The sequence below is a fragment of the Stylophora pistillata genome, chromosome 11 (genome assembly GCF_964205215.1).
Source record: "Stylophora pistillata chromosome 11, jaStyPist1.2, whole genome shotgun sequence".
NCBI lineage: Eukaryota > Metazoa > Cnidaria > Anthozoa > Scleractinia > Pocilloporidae > Stylophora > Stylophora pistillata.
This window is the reverse complement of record NC_142529.1, coordinates 14,540,801-14,557,456: the sequence shown is the minus strand read 5'-3', so window position 1 is coordinate 14,557,456 and position 16,656 is coordinate 14,540,801. Positions and strand designations below refer to the sequence as shown.

Below are 16,656 nucleotides of genomic sequence, written 5' to 3'. Positions count from 1 at the left end.
AGGCTATCGGGTCACACAGGTAAAACTTTCAAGTAAAATCGAAGCAAACGGCTACGTTTGGAGGCATTTTTATTCATTTTCTTAAGGATACAGCGTGTTCTCGTCATGGTTAGACATTGTATTGCGTACGGGCGCAACAGTCTATTCAGTTAATCGGCAACTGACGAGATCCACAAGATTAGATCGAATCAGCGGTCTTGCCAAATACGTTCAACTATCAAACTAGAGGTGATAAAAACGCACATAAAAAACCTCTCAAATAAAGAACTTACAAACGACCAGATTAATTTACTTGCAAAAGGGCTTAAAATAATTCCAACCCCCGCTACAAAACAAAAACAGATCAGACAACAACTATTGTGTCACTTTGATCAGTTCGCAAGGAGAATGCGTCTGATTTACACATTCCGAGGGGAGGACAAAAACCCCATCCCTGCCATGCCAAATCTACATGGATACCACCAATACAAAAATTAGTAGCCCTTGAAAGCCATTTAGAAGGTTAAAAGTGACCTTTCAGAAATAGAAATTACAAAGCCAAAACAATTTGCTTCCGGCCGAACGCAAGGCGCCGAGGGCCTTGAAACGTGACTCTGAGTTAAACCTCAAATAGGCCGACAAAGGAACAACAACCGTAGTCATGAACAAACGCGACAAAATTTTGCCGTTCCTTTCCGAAATGACAGCCATTCTGTACTGTACTGTTTTTAATTTTCGTCAACGATCTTCCCGAAGCTGTTAGATCGGACTCAACTATTCATGCTTACGCGGATGACACCACATTTAAAGCCAGCGCTAATAACGATAACGCACCTTTGGAATTGGAACGACGTCTTCAAGAATACATGGATAAATTAAGTAAATGGTCTAGCGAAAATGGGATGTTCCTAAACGCCGTTAAAACCAAAGCATTACTTATCACCGGAAAGAGGCTACATTCATCATTAGCTGATGGCAATCACCTGTCAGTGACCCTTGATGGGGCCGAAATAGAACAAGTAACTTTTTATAAATTGCTTGGTGCAACACTCGATCAAGATCTTACATTTAGTGACCACATTTGTAGCCTAAAGGCCAAGCTTTCTCAGCGTATTGGTTTATTGAAAAAGATAAAGAGATACCTCCCAATAAAGGAGACTCTTATACTATAACGCCTTGATTAAACCCCTCCTTATGTACGGGAGCATGGTTTGGAATATCTGTGACGCTAAAGAACTCCTCCTAAGGTTACAGAAAAGGGCTGCCCGAGTAATTCTTGGAGTGGACTCTTATTCTAGAAGTGTTGTAAACTTTAGTAAACTAGGCTGGTTGCCTTTTTTTTGATGAAATCAAATTAAATAAATGTACAATGATTTTAAAAGAGCCTTAAAGGCGATGTTCCGATTTACATCAGAAACTTGCTTAAGACGAACAGTTCTGTACACAATAGATATACTAGACATGGCAATTTAAATTTAGTGTGTCCCAAATGCCTAAGAAATAACGATGGTAGCAAGGCATTCAGTGTTGACGCAGTTAAGTTATGGAACAGCCTTCCCCATGATATCAAAAATAAGCCTAGTGTAAAACTATTCAAAACAGCTGTGAAAAAGCATCTTATAAGTTCATATAAAAACCTGGACAACTTTGAAACAATATTAAGCAATAATACATTATCTAATTTTAATTTTTTATAAATTAATGTTATCTTTCTCAATATTTTTTATCTATCCTGCTATTTCTATTATAGAATTATGTAATTATTGATATATTTATTTATTTATCAGTTTTTTGTAATGTTGTATAATCTAGTGAGAGGGCCACAGGTTTGTCAGCTTTACAGCTGCTACGTGTCCCCCTCTATAAATAAAGTCCTTACTTACTTACTTTCAATCTTCCTTTCGCGATGCCAGGACAATTACCACTAAGAATTTTAACCTTTTCCACGGCAGAACAAAACGCAAATTGCAGAGTTATATGGCCAGACATGGAGTGTTTCTGGTGTTTCTCGAGAAACGTTGACCCGATAGCCTCGTCCTGAAACTGTAACTCCGCGGATCCTTTGCATTGCAGACACAAATGCGATAAGGGATATTACTTAATCATTATAGAGCAACTTTTAATTGAGCGTCAAAAGAAATCTTCGATTACTTTGGTTTTACATAAATTTGCTCTGTGATTGGTCCAAAAAACTTGCACCGTTCTCTTTGACCAATCAGATAAAAATAATCGCGACTTGGTCATACACGCTTTCCCGCGTTTCAAGCAGTTTGCCACTTCTTACTTTGAGTTCTCATTGGCCAGTGATAATGTAAATCCTTGTTCTGATTGGTCGCTGGAATCACTTTGGTTTTGATTTTGTAGCACTCCTTTGAAAACTGCTCTATTAAGCGCAACCTTAACTGTGGAGCTCAGTACTCTTTTAAAACAAAGTGATTTCAAATGACTTCCTCGTCTATTCCCGTATTTGTCGATGATAAACGGATGGATGACTTTGCAAGTATAGTGAGTGTTGCTGTTTTCTTTTTTTGTTGCCTTCTCTAAACAGTGTTGTGGTGAATATCCTCCAGAAGGACATGTTTCCTCAAGATGTTGATACTGAGATTAGCAGAGGTTGCTATGCAATTTGTTTACAATTAGCAAGGTATGTGATTAATTTAACTTTTTTTGTTTGTTTTCTGGCGTCATTTTGTCGTATTTTTGTTTACTATGTTTTTGCGTTTTGTCTGTTTTGTTTTCAGTGGTTGTCTGGTTGTCTAGTTTTTAGTCTTTCAGGGCATTATATCTAAAAGCACTGTCTTGGTAATTAATTTGGTTGGGTTTTCGTCATTCCTGTTCCATCCTGAGGGTGTACTTCGTGTTGCAATCGTTATTCTGAAATTGTATTTTATTTGATTTGTCTTCAAGGTTTTTGCTATGTGGACAATGCTTCTTTATGTGTCACCCAAAATCGCGATATCCATAGACCTTTGAAGAACGAAAATGTTTTCAATTTTTTGATAATGATCCTAACTTGATTGTCTGTTTCAAAAAAGGTTTATAAGGAATATACATTTAGTAAGTTACGTAAACAAATAGCACAGTTGTCCAACTTAAAAATTTAAGTCTCTCTCCTTGCAAAATATTCTCGAAGTGTACACGGTATCGTGATGTCCATCTTTTGATAAAGACACTTACCTACTGATGATATCATTTTTATCAATAAGTTATCATTTGAAATATCAACATGCACACTAAGTTCTACACTCGAAGAGTATAAATTGTTGCCTTGCACGCTGGTTTAGTTGTTAAAATGTAGCACGCGCACTGGTCCTAATTGGCCATCATGGTATTTGTGTCTGCGTTCATCGATAATGTATGCGAAAAATGTTTTCTTGTTCTAAAGAAAGCAACGTGTTTCGATATAACGGCTTTATTGTTTAATTGGCTTCACTTTCAATCAGCATTGTTTGATAATTGTTTTTTATTTAAACATGTAATCAATATCTATGTGCTAAACTGGAGATGCATTCTGGCCCAGCGTTACACTTAAAGGTACCTCAACGCGCTACTCACTGTCATTGTTCTCCAGAGTTTGAGTAGTCGCAGATAATGAAAACCTTTTGGGTTTGTATCATCTTACCGTTGGCTCGGTCTTAAGGTAGGAGGCATTTTTATGCACATATTTCATTCCTTTAGGATGGTTATCGGCTCGGTGATTTTCTAAGAAATCGTCTAGTTCGTTGCTTACGAAACAAAAGGGTGTTCTTTTTACTAACTCAGAAGGTCGTAAAGAAAACTAATCAACCTTTGGTGAAATTTAAAAAATAACAGGACAGCACCCACCAATATGCAATATTCTTAAGGTGAGAAAGAACATAACAACTTTGAATTGATATGTATGGTGCGAAAACGGTGATCAGTGGAAAGTTTCGTCGGACAAACACCCTATCCGAACCACTCATGTTTCTAAATGTTAGCTCTTGTCAGTCAGTCTGCTCAAAAATTAAACTGGAGAGGATACGTTAGGCTTAGTTCCGTAGTGGTTTGCTAGGAGCCTTTGTGAAGACGAGCACTGGCCTAAACCTTCAAGTCTCGTCTCGACCAAACAGCTTTGTTCATCAAGGGATTATCTCGTAAATGCCTTCATCATTAACCATTCGCTAAGTTCTTTTTTCTGTGACGGACGCTCAAAAATTAAGTTATTAAATAAAGATGAGAGTGACTTTCGCAGTAATGAACACAGCTTAAGCAGTAGTTAAATTAAAGCATGAAAATGATTTATTTTTATAACTGCCTTGCACTATAATCTGCAGTTCAAATATATGATATTCACATGACCACAGTCATTAGATGAAGATCAAGGAGGGCAACAAAAGATAAATAACTTGAAGTTTGTTAACTAACCTTATTATATAGCTGGCAGCGTCCGTGGGTAATATGAGACAAATCCTGCGTTCAGATTGGCCGCTCGCGATCCATGACTTATTTTGGACAATATCAACGATGAAGTCGCAAAAATCGGCAGTAGACAGTCAAAACAAACAAACAAAAAAAAAACATAAACGATCCTCGCCATTATTGACTCTTATGATTAAAGCGAAATCTTTTTGCTGTTTAAGAAATCCTTTATTGACCAAGCTTGTTCGGTCAAGATATATATCTTATTAACCAAGCGCGAGGGCTGTACTGGGAGAATATCGGCCCGAGGTCTTGACAGTATGGGCCGAGCGCAGCGAGGTCCATACAAAAAAGACCGAGGGCCGATATTCTTCCAGTGCGGTCCTGAGCAAGCTTGGTTAATAAACACGACTGAAGTTCAAAGGGACACAAGTGCGGTATCATTCGGGACCATTCGGGACCATTCGGGACAGTGCCCGGTCTAATACTGAGAGAATATTGACCGGCAATAGAGCATTTTGATTGGTTGATTTTAGTTATTGGCCCTCTGACTTCCGAAGTCGTGTAATAAGGCTGGATATTAGCCTCGTTCTTTTATTGCGTTTTTTATGGACTGAGACAAGTCGAGGTCCATAAAGATACAAAAAAGGAACTCGGCTAATATCCAGTCGTCTTGACGTCGTGCTTGGTCAATGAGGCATGTATACATTTCCAATACACCGTGTGTATCGAATAAACCTCGCCCACTAATCCTGGGGATGAACTATCGATTAAAAACGATACTGTTCTAGCAATGGTTTCCGTAAGGCTCCGCTGCAATCGAACTGAATGAAGAATGAGGTTTTTTTGTAACAGTCCACAGCCTTTTGTAAAGAATTAAGGCATTCAAAGGTACCGCCAAGGAAATAACACGCATTGCGTTTTCAATCTTGCTCCCGACCTCTTAAGCAATTTTAAGGTGAGCTTCACGGAATTTTTTGGCTTTTTTAAAGCCGCCAAGATAGCGATACGAGTTATTTATCAAAATGCCTTCTTTACTCTATGGCTTCTTATTTTGAAACAACGAAAATCGTAGAGTATACGTTTTCACCCGAATAAGAAAAAGAAAGGCAAAGGCAAAGGTAAAGGCAAAGCACCTAAACATCTTGTGGTGGAAAATTCAACAATTGGAGACCAGGTACTCATCGAATTTACTTGCGCTATCTGTCTCGGTTGATGTCGATGAAATGTTCAAAATATGATTGGCCCACCCTCGGTGGATGAATGTCCTATGAAACATGACTACCTTCCTTATGATAAGGCACAGTCCTCTTCTACCTCAGACACATCTGCCTCGGTGACGACAAGGCCAATATTGGTTTGTCCTAAAATTTTCAAGGACATATATGAGATAAATGCTCAGCTGAGAGTGGATGGATCTATGTGATATGCTTTTTGTCAAATGTTTTTTCCATTCCCCCATGAGTTTTGTAAACTAATAACTAGCCTCCCCATGTGTGCCCACTGTGCTTAAAAACTGTTTTTGTTTGTTTATTTTTGACGCGAAATTTGTATCACAATCGTATTCTGTGACGTTATATGCAAATTTATATAAACAAAAAGACCATCGTACACGTCACAAATTAATATTCCTAGACATCTGATCGGTTTAGAGCGGTTACATAGAGGTTAATCCAGCTCTTTGATTAGCCGTACCCAAAGGGTCCCCGGGCTTATGAGACGGGACCTCGATTTATCGTCCCTATCCGAGAAGACTAGAAAGTCTAATCATTTGCAGATATTATTACAAAGGCAGCACTTTCTTCTCAGTTATTTTAAGACCCTGAGTGTTGGTCCGGCCGGATTTGAACTCACGACCTCCCGCACAACAGTCCGGCGCTCTGCCAATTGAGCTTTAATATCCATCTGGTTGCTCTGCGCTGCACGCGTTCTATTTTAAGCTTTAAGTATATGTGATGCGGTGACCAGACAACGGTGGCATAAGACAGTTTGAGCTAACCGGGAGGCGAGGTTTGTGGATCACAACAGAGAGCAAGTCTTGGCGGTGGAAATGAGTTGTCCCTGGCTAGATAACCGCGGAAAGAAGAAGAAGGTAAAGACGGAAAAATATGCCCCACTGCGATGGGAGCTTAAAAAGCAATATGCTGGATATTGCGTGGAGCAGTAGTTATTGATGTGCTAACGGGGGTGGTCGAAGGAGCTCGAGGAAACAATGAAGAAGCTTGTGGGCGCTAGGAGCAAGGAAGTCCTGCGAAAAATGCAGAAAGCGACACTCTTAAGCTCGCTTAACATTGCGCACACCTTCAAGGCCACCGTCAAGTAACGGTGCGAACTTTAGTGTTTTAGAGGCTTTTACGGAATATATCGTTTTAGTTTTTAGACATAAACACAGTTATCTGTATAGACCCCTTGCACATGACGTCACTAGTGATTTAGGATCACGTGACAATTTCCATCTGGAGGACAACCTAGCATGATAGATCGAAAGAAATATACGCAGAGACGTCAATCATTGTCAACTTTTGTGCCGTATTTGGCTGTTCTAGCCGTTGAAATCGTAACAAAGACAAGCGTTTCTTTAGAATGCCTACTGTTAAAAGTAATGTCGGAGATAATTGAAATTGCTTCAAAAACAACGCCAAAGCGAGTGGGTAAAGAGGATCAAACGTGAAGACCTGACTCCAGAAGTATTCGAACGCTCGTGTTTGTAGTGATCACTTCGTATCAGATAAAATGCTGCAACAATTTTCAAACTAACCAATATAGGTCTTAAGAGTACAAGTATTTCATTTATAGTGGTGTTGAATCGATAGCGATTGTTTAGTTTTGTTATCTGCAGCTTCTAGTTTGTTTAGTAGCTTGCAGTTCGTCTAGCTTATAGTTTGTTCACCACCAGGGCAACCGACAGATCTGTACGATACCGAAAATGCTGATTGGGCTCCTAGTTTAAACCTCGGCCATAACTCCGTCAAGAATGTGGATGGAAAAAGGAAAGATCGTTAGGATTTAATAAAGGAGAAATCAGAAGGCGCCCAAGCGCTACTTGAGCTTCCGAATCTAACTGAATTTCTACAAGAAGAACCTGTGAAGGCCACAGATTGTGTTACCGCGACTGGTGTCAACGAATCAACTACAGAAACAAGTGAAACTTCTATAAAATCTTTGTGAAACTCAGACTGATACAAACTCAAGCGATATCCAGGCTTTAGAAGCTGAAATCAAGTCTCTGAGAGAAGATAACTCTAAGGTTAGAGAACAACTAAAGGAAGTCTCTCTAGATCAAAATGGGTTTCGAGACAACAACGAAAAAGTCTTGTTTTACACTTGTCTACCGAGCTGGAACTTGCTGTATTGTATTTGCAACTTTGTTTAACCATATCTGTCACAATCAGCCAAATGTACCTTGAGTCCCTTTCAAAGACTTATGCTAACTCTAATAAGACTTAGGCTGAACTTGTCTGATTTGGCCTATAGATTTGGTGTACTATACCTGAGACTTAACCCTTTGATTTACTGGCCAGAAAGAGAACAATTATTTTCGCAAACACTGCCAATTTACTTTGCTGTCGCCCAAGACGGAGACAAGACCACATTAGATAAGATTGTTGCTGTTAGCTGTGCCCTGATCCAACCTTTGCGATTTTTTGGTACCTTTTGAATGATCACTGAGAGGGCACATCATTTGCAATCAAAAGCTTGGTTGTACAAAGGGAGGATAAGCTATCCTTCATCTTGACGATTACATGTTTTGTACAAGTCATGATGGATAACAAAACATGAATAACTTTATTTGAAATCTATTTTACCGAGATTCAGTCAGTTTTTGCAACGGCCAAAGTTGTCAAAAATGCATGTTATTGTAATAAATATTATTTTTAAATAAAATCCTTCAGTAATATATAACTCATTTCTCTTAACAGTATCTGTTCATGAAAACTTATCAGTAGTTATTATTATTATCATTTCATTAATGTGCTCTTAAAGTCTTTCCTCCTTTGCATTTGTCCATTGACTTTGAGTACCAGTTGGAAAGTATTTCTGGTATAAGGCACCTGGTGACAAATTCCTTCACTTTGAGTACATTTGCTTCCATAAATCTCTCATCAGCAATTATTCTTTCCACATAGATACTCTTTTCTGTCCATACTATGAAGTCACAGTAGCTGCGACCGGTGCAAAACAATTGAGGTTGTACCTGTGCAAAAAAAAAAAGTGACATAAGCTTGACAGAATTAATTTAGTTTGCCTGGTAAGGATAGCTTTAATTTACATCATTTCATTTATGATCAAAAATTTTCTTCTTGCACTGAAAGATTGAAAATACCAAAACAATAACTTAATCATTAATGCAAGCAAAAAGACAATCAAATTTCACTGTAAAAGGAAATTATTCATGTTTACCAGGTAAAAGTATGGATGATTTCAATTCAGCTGATGTTTGTCATCTGGGGTACTTTCAAGACAAAAATTCTTATTTTTCATACATTCAGTCGCATCTTTGTCTTTTTGGCAAAATGGACACTTAAATAAAATAAAGGCTCTTGCAATCTTGACTACAATAATTACCATAATATTGTTCATAGCAATCAGTTACTGTCATTTATTAAAAAACTATTTATTATGAATATGCAGCTTTAGGTGTGCGACACTACTTGTATAAACATAAGACCACAGTTTAGGCCTAGAATGCCACCATCTTAATGTTTCTTTTGGCTCAAACAAGTGACTAAGACTTATGACATAAGTATAGACTTAGGCATAATGGAAAATTATCCATTCCTTATGTTTATGTCACTGACCTCAGACCTGCTTACTAATTACAACCTTATTTACCTTAATTTCAATAACGCCATTGCCACAACATTTGCATGAAACCAGTCCATCTGGTGATACTCCCAGGAATCCATACTCAGTGCTAATGAAGAAGCCAGATTCCTCATCTTAAGCCCTTGGTGTCTGTTGTCTTGGACTTGAAAGTAGGCTTCTTTTGCTTCTGCCTCATGATTGCAGCCCCACTTGGTAGCCTCACTGGTAAACTTCACAAGCTCGGGGTGACATATGCTCATTATCAGGCTATGTGATGGTTCCAGAGGATTAGTGACACATGCAGATTTGGATTTACTTGCAGTGACTCTGCCAGTTCTCATTCTAAACCATAATCTGGAGTTTGCTTGCTTCCGAGTTCGCTCTTCAACGGCTATTTGTTCTTTGGCGTTAATGTCATAAATAAACAGTTTCTGTTCGCACTCAGACATTACTGTATCACATTCTGCAGTAGTTAATTCTTTGTAAAAATATGTGGAAAGAACAGGTGGCAGGTCTTCCTTTATCGAAGATGGAACATAAGCGTCAGAAAATTCTTTCATAAGTGCTACGACTGCTGGCTTTGAGTCACAGAATGCTTTTACATTTGATAAAGAATCTAGTATTTTATCGTGAGATGAGATGGGAACTTTCGATTCAGTTCGTACTTTCTTATTCACTCCTCCATATTGCTAAACACAATGTCACTTATCTTAGAGTAATGAACCTTCTTAACTGCAGATGGAAGCACCCAATATGCCTTTTTATCAGTTACAGTCAGTAAGTCTCGTTTTTTTTCTCCATAGCCGGGTAAATATCCTTTTTCGACATATTTCGGTATCTATCAAACTTTACAAGAAAGCTACGAAAACAATCGCGAAGTGGTCCTCCAGGTGCCTGGTAACTAACGGTATGCAAATAAAGTGTGACGTCAATGCAAGGGGTCTTACGTTTCTTAAGAAGACATAGGCTAAGCTTTGCGCCATATGTTCTTTTATTTATTATAGCATCTATACGTGTACACTGCATAATAATGTTGCTACTAATGTTTGCCAAGTTTTTCTGGTACTCGGTCTGTTTCAAGTGGTAGTAAATGCAACTGCAAACATATACCTTCATTTTAATTTTTATCACTTTTTTCATTAGGTTTCATTTCATACACCAAATCCGTCGTTTAATCTCCTTCTTTATGTCTCTCTTAAAGAGGGAATACGCTAACGGGTTGGCAGCAGAGTTTAACACCAGAATAGGGATTTTGTAGTGAACATCATTACATGTTTTTTGCAAACTACTGAATATGTACACAAAAGAACAGCGCATATAAAGACTGTAGCACAGAAGAAATATTCCTATCACAACTCCTGTCATTATAACCGCTGACTTTTCCTGCGTTTTATACAAAAAAGTATGGTTAAAACGTAACTGTCTCGCTAACAGACGAGTGGCTCGATTATGTTTAAAGGCAATTCGTAACATAGATAGAAAGCAAAACACACATATGACAGTTGGAAGGAACTCAAAGATAATCAGAGTTAGGATAGTAAGAAACATGAGGTGAGATGGGGTTGAAACGAATTTTGGAAAAGCATAAAAAGTCCGAGTAACAAACGGAACTGACCAAGACAAGGAAACCATTTAAATGATACGGCGACGTTTCATAAAATTCAAGTATTTTAAAGGTTCAACAACAGCAATGTAACGATCCAGGACAAAGCTGCACAAGTTCATCACGGACGCAAACGCGAAAAAGTTTCTCACTATATACATCATGTTATCCTCTCAGTTGCAACCTGCCACCCTGTTGCAGATGAACACGGTGGGAACCACTGTAATCCCAACGCAGAGGTCTGCCAGAGCGAGTGAAACCACAAACGCGTTGGTCTTGCTTCGAAGATTTCGTTTGCTGGTAAAAAGGAAGATTATAAATCCATTGCCCGCTATCGCCAGAATGGAAAAAAACCAACCAACAATCCAAAACCAGGTTTCCATTTCTTCGTCATCCCTTGATGGTTCACCTGTTTATAATCCAGGAGGTTAAGAAAATTAATATTCAGGAATTATCTTAGGTTGCTAGGTTAATGGACGGGAAGTTATAAAAAAAAAAAAAACACCTGGTCATCTTCGCTTCTCCTTACCGACGCGTTTAAATGAGGATGGATGAAATGTTATTTCGTGTCACCGGAAACAAACACAAAATAACTAGCTTAATGACGGTGTATTTCAGTTTCGTAATGCTGAATGCAAGTTCTGAATTTGAGATACATTCCTTTATATACAATACTTTTCTTTTCAAATCAAATCAATTGAAAGCCAATCACAAGCGATGCGAACAATGCCTCGCGCCTATTTTATGTCACCTTTGATCCAAAAGAATTAAGGTTCGAGATGTAAATTATCCATGGTCAACGCTGTGAAATTACGCAAAAAAAGAGACGGCTTCTCATAGCAGGTGAGACGGTCAAATGAAGAAATGGATTGGAGTGCTTACAGTAAACTACGAAATGAAGTCAACAACAAGGTACGCTCCACTAAAGCCAATTACAAGCGGAACCTTATCCAAGAAAATATTGAGGACTCAAAGTCATTTTGGCGAGCATGAATAAGGTGCTTCCTCACTACAAAAGTAAAAACAATCTATGACGTCCATGAAGATTGGAGTAATCTCGAAACAGATAAGAAGACCATCACTGAAGACTGAAACTATTTCTCCGCTTCAATCGTCAAAGCCATCAGTGTAAAATAGGCAGAACACCACCCAGGTGACTGAATTTGCAGATGGCTTTTCGGGTTGTCACAGCAGCTATGCATAGTCTGCTAAATAATTATGCAAAAAATTCCCGAAATGGCGGTTTTCTCAGGGGGACCCTATATCTCCCAGGGAATCAACTATAAGTAAACCCGTAGATACATGCGGCCATAGACCAAAACGGGAAACTGAGGCACCACAGAGACATATATGTACTATCAAGTTTCTTCCTAGATTTTTTTTTTTTTATGAGAGTTCGACCACAAGCGCCCGTGATGTTCGTCATCAACTGCCGTGTTTCCTCGAGAATAACCCAAATATGGCGGTGAAAAAATTCGAAAAAAGGGCTCAAATTACGCAATTCAAAGATTCTGGTTCATGTTTAAACGATACTCTCTGGGAAATTTCTGTAAATTTCTAGTTATTTCATGTTAATAGCACAAAGTGTGGTTTACGGTATTTTGAGGATATAGACCAAAAAGTAGGAGTTAGATGTAAATTTCACGTCAGCACGGGTTATGAAATCAGTTGCCCCAAAGTTTTATTACTGATTTTGGAAGTCCAGTGATGGCTTTCACTGCTCAGTAGGAGTAACGATCAGAAGTAGTTGGTCATCGGAGATATTGGGCCTTAAAATACCCTTATTTGTTGACTTTGTTAAAACCAGAAAAAGCAGTCTTTACTTAAGGGAGAGGTAAGGAAAGAAATGAAATGAAAAAGTTAAAGCAAATCAATGTTCTTGAGGTTTGATGAATATAGAACACAACCCAGTTGATTGAATTTGCAGATGGCTCTCGGTTTGTCACAGCAGCAATGCAAAATCAGTTAAATAATTAAGAAAAAAATGCCGGAAATGGCGGTTTTCCCAGGGGGATCCTATATTTCCCGAGGAATTAAATATTTTGAACTATTATTTTCCCACATTTTTTAACTTGTGATATTTAGCATTTGTACCGAGTTTGGGCCAAATCGGTGATTTCAGCTGTATCTCCCTCGGCCCGGTTTTCTCGTGGACACGCTCTCAAGAATAAATGAGATCGATCTGACACTATAACGTACTTATTTTAGCGACCATGGAGTAACCATAGGGAATCGCAAAAAATATAAAGGAAAACGAATATAACCCGTAAAAAAGATCATATTTTATAACAGCACTACATTATGTCCTTTTCTAGAGCGGGTAGAAGGAAGAAAGCCACAGGAATTTGATCAATGGTCGGTTCACGGTCCAGCGCTTGAACCATTTAAGAATAAATTTCTCATTTTGAAGTATCGTTTATTTATCCATCACAATCATTAACACCCTCTTTGGAAACTATATCACTGTGATATTGACAATAATATCACAACAGCTCCACACTGATATCTCCCAATTGATCGACGTCACATCCTCAGCATTCAGAGGAAACCTGATTCGAGATTTCGGGAGAAGTGGGCCAAGTCCAAATAATCGCCAAGTTCACGACGTGGACGAATGCTTATTTATTCAGAGCTCGTATTATTATTATTAATGTTTGCCAAATTTAGGTTTTTGCAACTAAAAGCACAGTCATACTCATCCAAATGATGCCCGAGGAAAAGCGAGACATAGACATCTAGTCAGTCCAATTTTTGTTATTTGCAGTTTGTAGTCATGATAACGTCAGATGACCAAAGGCAAGAAAGTTCCCTTCCTGGCTCCACAGTTTACCAATTGAAATGTGTACATAATATTGTAACTCTACCAACAGAACTTGACTCTTTTCTGTTTTACGTTTTTATGTAATTTCGCCAGTTATTAAATTATTTTGTATCATGCCCACTCTGCATTGAAAATACAGCGGAGTGGTGAAAAAACAGAAGTCGTTTAGCATACAAGCTGTTAAGTTTACAACTTCGCAATACACGTTTTTGTCGTTGGTACTTTGTAACTCTAGGAATAGAAATTGAATTTTGTTTGCCCTATTAACAGCTTTCACGTGAGAAATTAGCACTGTCTGTACGTTTGTCATATATAATGCTGATGCTGAGAGACAAAGCAAGAAAATATGCTTCATCTCTTCAATTTTTAGTTTTGCTGTGTAAGCATGAAAAATAAATGAAAAATAAGCCCGCAATAGTTACACAATGTTGTTTTCTGTTTTTAAATGCTAATAAGGTAGATCCAGCGTTCTCTACAAGCGTGGTGGATCAAGATTTGTTTGAATTTTCTGTCCTCAATTTTTGATGACTTCAATGATTATGTGCAACTTTACCCTCCTGAGGGGTGCTTAAGTAAAGCTATCCAGATTAATTATATTATTCTTCTCATCAAACATTCATTACTTGTTTAAAGGTCGATCTATCATCAAATGATGTTTAATTGGTTATTACCGAACCAACAAAGGTGATATCATTTTCAATATAACTAGACTGTTACTAGTTTTGTTGCTGTGTAAGCATGGGTTTGTTTAACATACCTAGTGACAGTCTAATTGAAAATGATGAGAATGAAAATGAAAATGATTGAAAATGAAAATGAAAATGCGTGTTTTGTGTAGGTGTTTAACTTTAAATGAAAAAGAAAATAAGTCAGATAGGTCAGCCTTCTTTTCGTTATCATTTGTTACTTTTTGTCAAAACGTAGAGAAACGTCGGGGAACATTCTCACCTTTTCAGTTCGGCAGCCAACGTTTCGAGTTCATTAAACGCAAAGGAGCATTAGCTAGATGAGGCGAGGAGACCCGGACGACACCAACCGGATTAGGGGCGGAACCTCAATACACATTACTGACAACCATTCCACGGGACCATTTTGCTATAATTTCACCTCTTCATCACCGGCCACCTGAGCTGTGAAAAGTGTGCAGAACTACTCCAAATAGGTTATAAAAGATTGTCACTTCTCCGGTTAGAATTGATTTTGATTCAATTTTATCTATATTATTTGATGATTCACCTTATGACATGTCGTAGGCGTTATTCCAAAGTATGGGTACATATAAATGTTGTGCCACGTAGCACTATGAACACAAATGATGGAACAGATAATTAACTTTAAAGCGTAAATTGAAGTGTTAAATGCCTTAATTTACGCTTTAGAGTTAATTTTCTGTTCCATCATTGTTATTCCGAAGCAAACACCCACGGTGAAAGGTTTCGAATGATCCATTTTTTTTTAACAGGTAGCTGTTTTGAAACGTCTCTCCCTGAAGAAATACGAGGCACGATTTATACTCCGATTCACCGAAAATTTGATTGGAACGAATTTCATCCCCGCAATTCCTTTCCTCTCCAGTGGTGTGCTCCACATTGATAAAAATTGGGTTAATTTTTTTTTATTTTGTCCCATACGCAGCGAACTAAATACATAAGTTGTACAATTGATGCATAAGAGATCAAAAGAGAATGAGGTTAAACATCTCTCGCTCAAAGTCCAATTAGAGACTCAGTAAATGGCCATGGCCCAGTTGTTCAAAGGCCGATTAGCACTAACCCAAGGTTAAATTCTAATCAGGGTTTCTTTAATCCTTTGTTCAAAAGTCTCTTTTTGGAAAATATTCCTTACACTTTGTAGAGCATCCAATTACCAAGTTGTAGACAAAAAGAATTCCACTGAATTTTCTTTAAAGCTTTCAGATCTGAAATCAGATTTTACAGTAACCCTGGGTTATCTTAACACAGCTTTGAACAACCCGGCCATGGACAAAAACTATTTACAAACTTCTTGAGACAAACACTAATTTATCTTTTTAAAATGCCTATTCTAAGAACCATTACATAATCAAGTACATTACATTGCCATGATTACATAATCTGTTTCAAGGTAATCACTTAGAAAGGAGAATGAATTTCCAGAGACAAATGTGACTTAAGGCTGTGAGCTTCTCAAACAGTTTATGGCAGAATGCATTTTTTTCATAATCATCTTGCCTTGCAGTAAAATAAATGTCAGCGCTGTGTTTTGCCTGGAATGCCTGCTTAATGAGGGATTTGGTAAATAAAGGCATCGCAAAGGACAACCTTAACGCACGCTTTCTTGTAGTAGCAGCTTTGTTACTTTAGAATCGCAAAATGGAATCGTTTTTTAGGCTATTTTAACAGCTTAGATATGAGAAATTCTCTCAAGGTCGTGCAAGGTGGAGCCGTATAAAGATAACTGTCCTTCTTTTCTTGGTTTTGTTGTTGAATGATTGAAATAAACGCAAAAGAAGTGAATTATGCAATAGATATATAACTTTCATATATGAAAGCCGACTGAGACAGAACTTTGTTTGCATCTTTTTTTTATAAATAAATTTTTGATGGCCATGTGTAGCTTTACACTCCTAAACGAGGAAAAGGAAAATAAAACAATCGAGATAAGATCTCCTTCTCTTTCAGCATTAATTTCTTGTTCAAAGCAAAAAGCATTATTATATGACGATAAAAACTTTGTTTTCAAGCAAATGGTCAGTGGGTCTCAATGGGGTTAACCGTAAGCCGTAAAACGGCCAAAAATTTACCCGTTAGGCGTTAAAATGAAATAATTTTAACCATTAGCAGTAAAAAAATGTTAACCTTAAAAAAATCTAACCACAAAATAAGGTCTCGAGATCTTTTGTTGAGTCTGATGTGTTATGTGTTTATGTCTTCTGGCATATGGTTCTGGTAGCGAGAATTACAAGCGAAACCGGAAGTGTCGAAAGTGTCTGCATAATTTGTCGCATCGATGTCGTTGCGCGAGTTGACAGACGTTTGTACAGCTCTACTAAAATCTAGTAAAATCTGATTCTTCAGTTGTTTATTTC

At 37.9% G+C, this 16,656-nt stretch overlaps 2 protein-coding genes and 4 pseudogenes across 3 annotated transcripts in view; 3 read left to right on the top strand and 3 right to left on the bottom strand.

Annotated features, from left to right (window-relative positions):
* LOC111319115 (inactive tyrosine-protein kinase 7) overlaps positions 1-16,656 on the top strand; it is a 344,836-nt gene that overhangs the window by 214,219 nt on the left and 113,961 nt on the right. The gene's annotated exons all lie outside the window — the stretch shown is intronic.
* Positions 1-16,656, bottom strand: part of LOC148720188 (matrilin-1-like) — a 208,818-nt gene that overhangs the window by 148,348 nt on the left and 43,814 nt on the right. The gene's annotated exons all lie outside the window — the stretch shown is intronic.
* On the top strand, positions 5,597-8,044 carry LOC148720193 (uncharacterized; annotated as a pseudogene).
* Positions 8,327-10,281, bottom strand: LOC111346693 (uncharacterized; annotated as a pseudogene).
* On the bottom strand, positions 10,042-11,416 carry LOC148720192 (octopamine receptor beta-2R-like; annotated as a pseudogene).
* LOC148720191 (uncharacterized) overlaps positions 14,328-16,656 on the top strand; it is a 5,929-nt pseudogene continuing 3,600 nt past the window's right edge.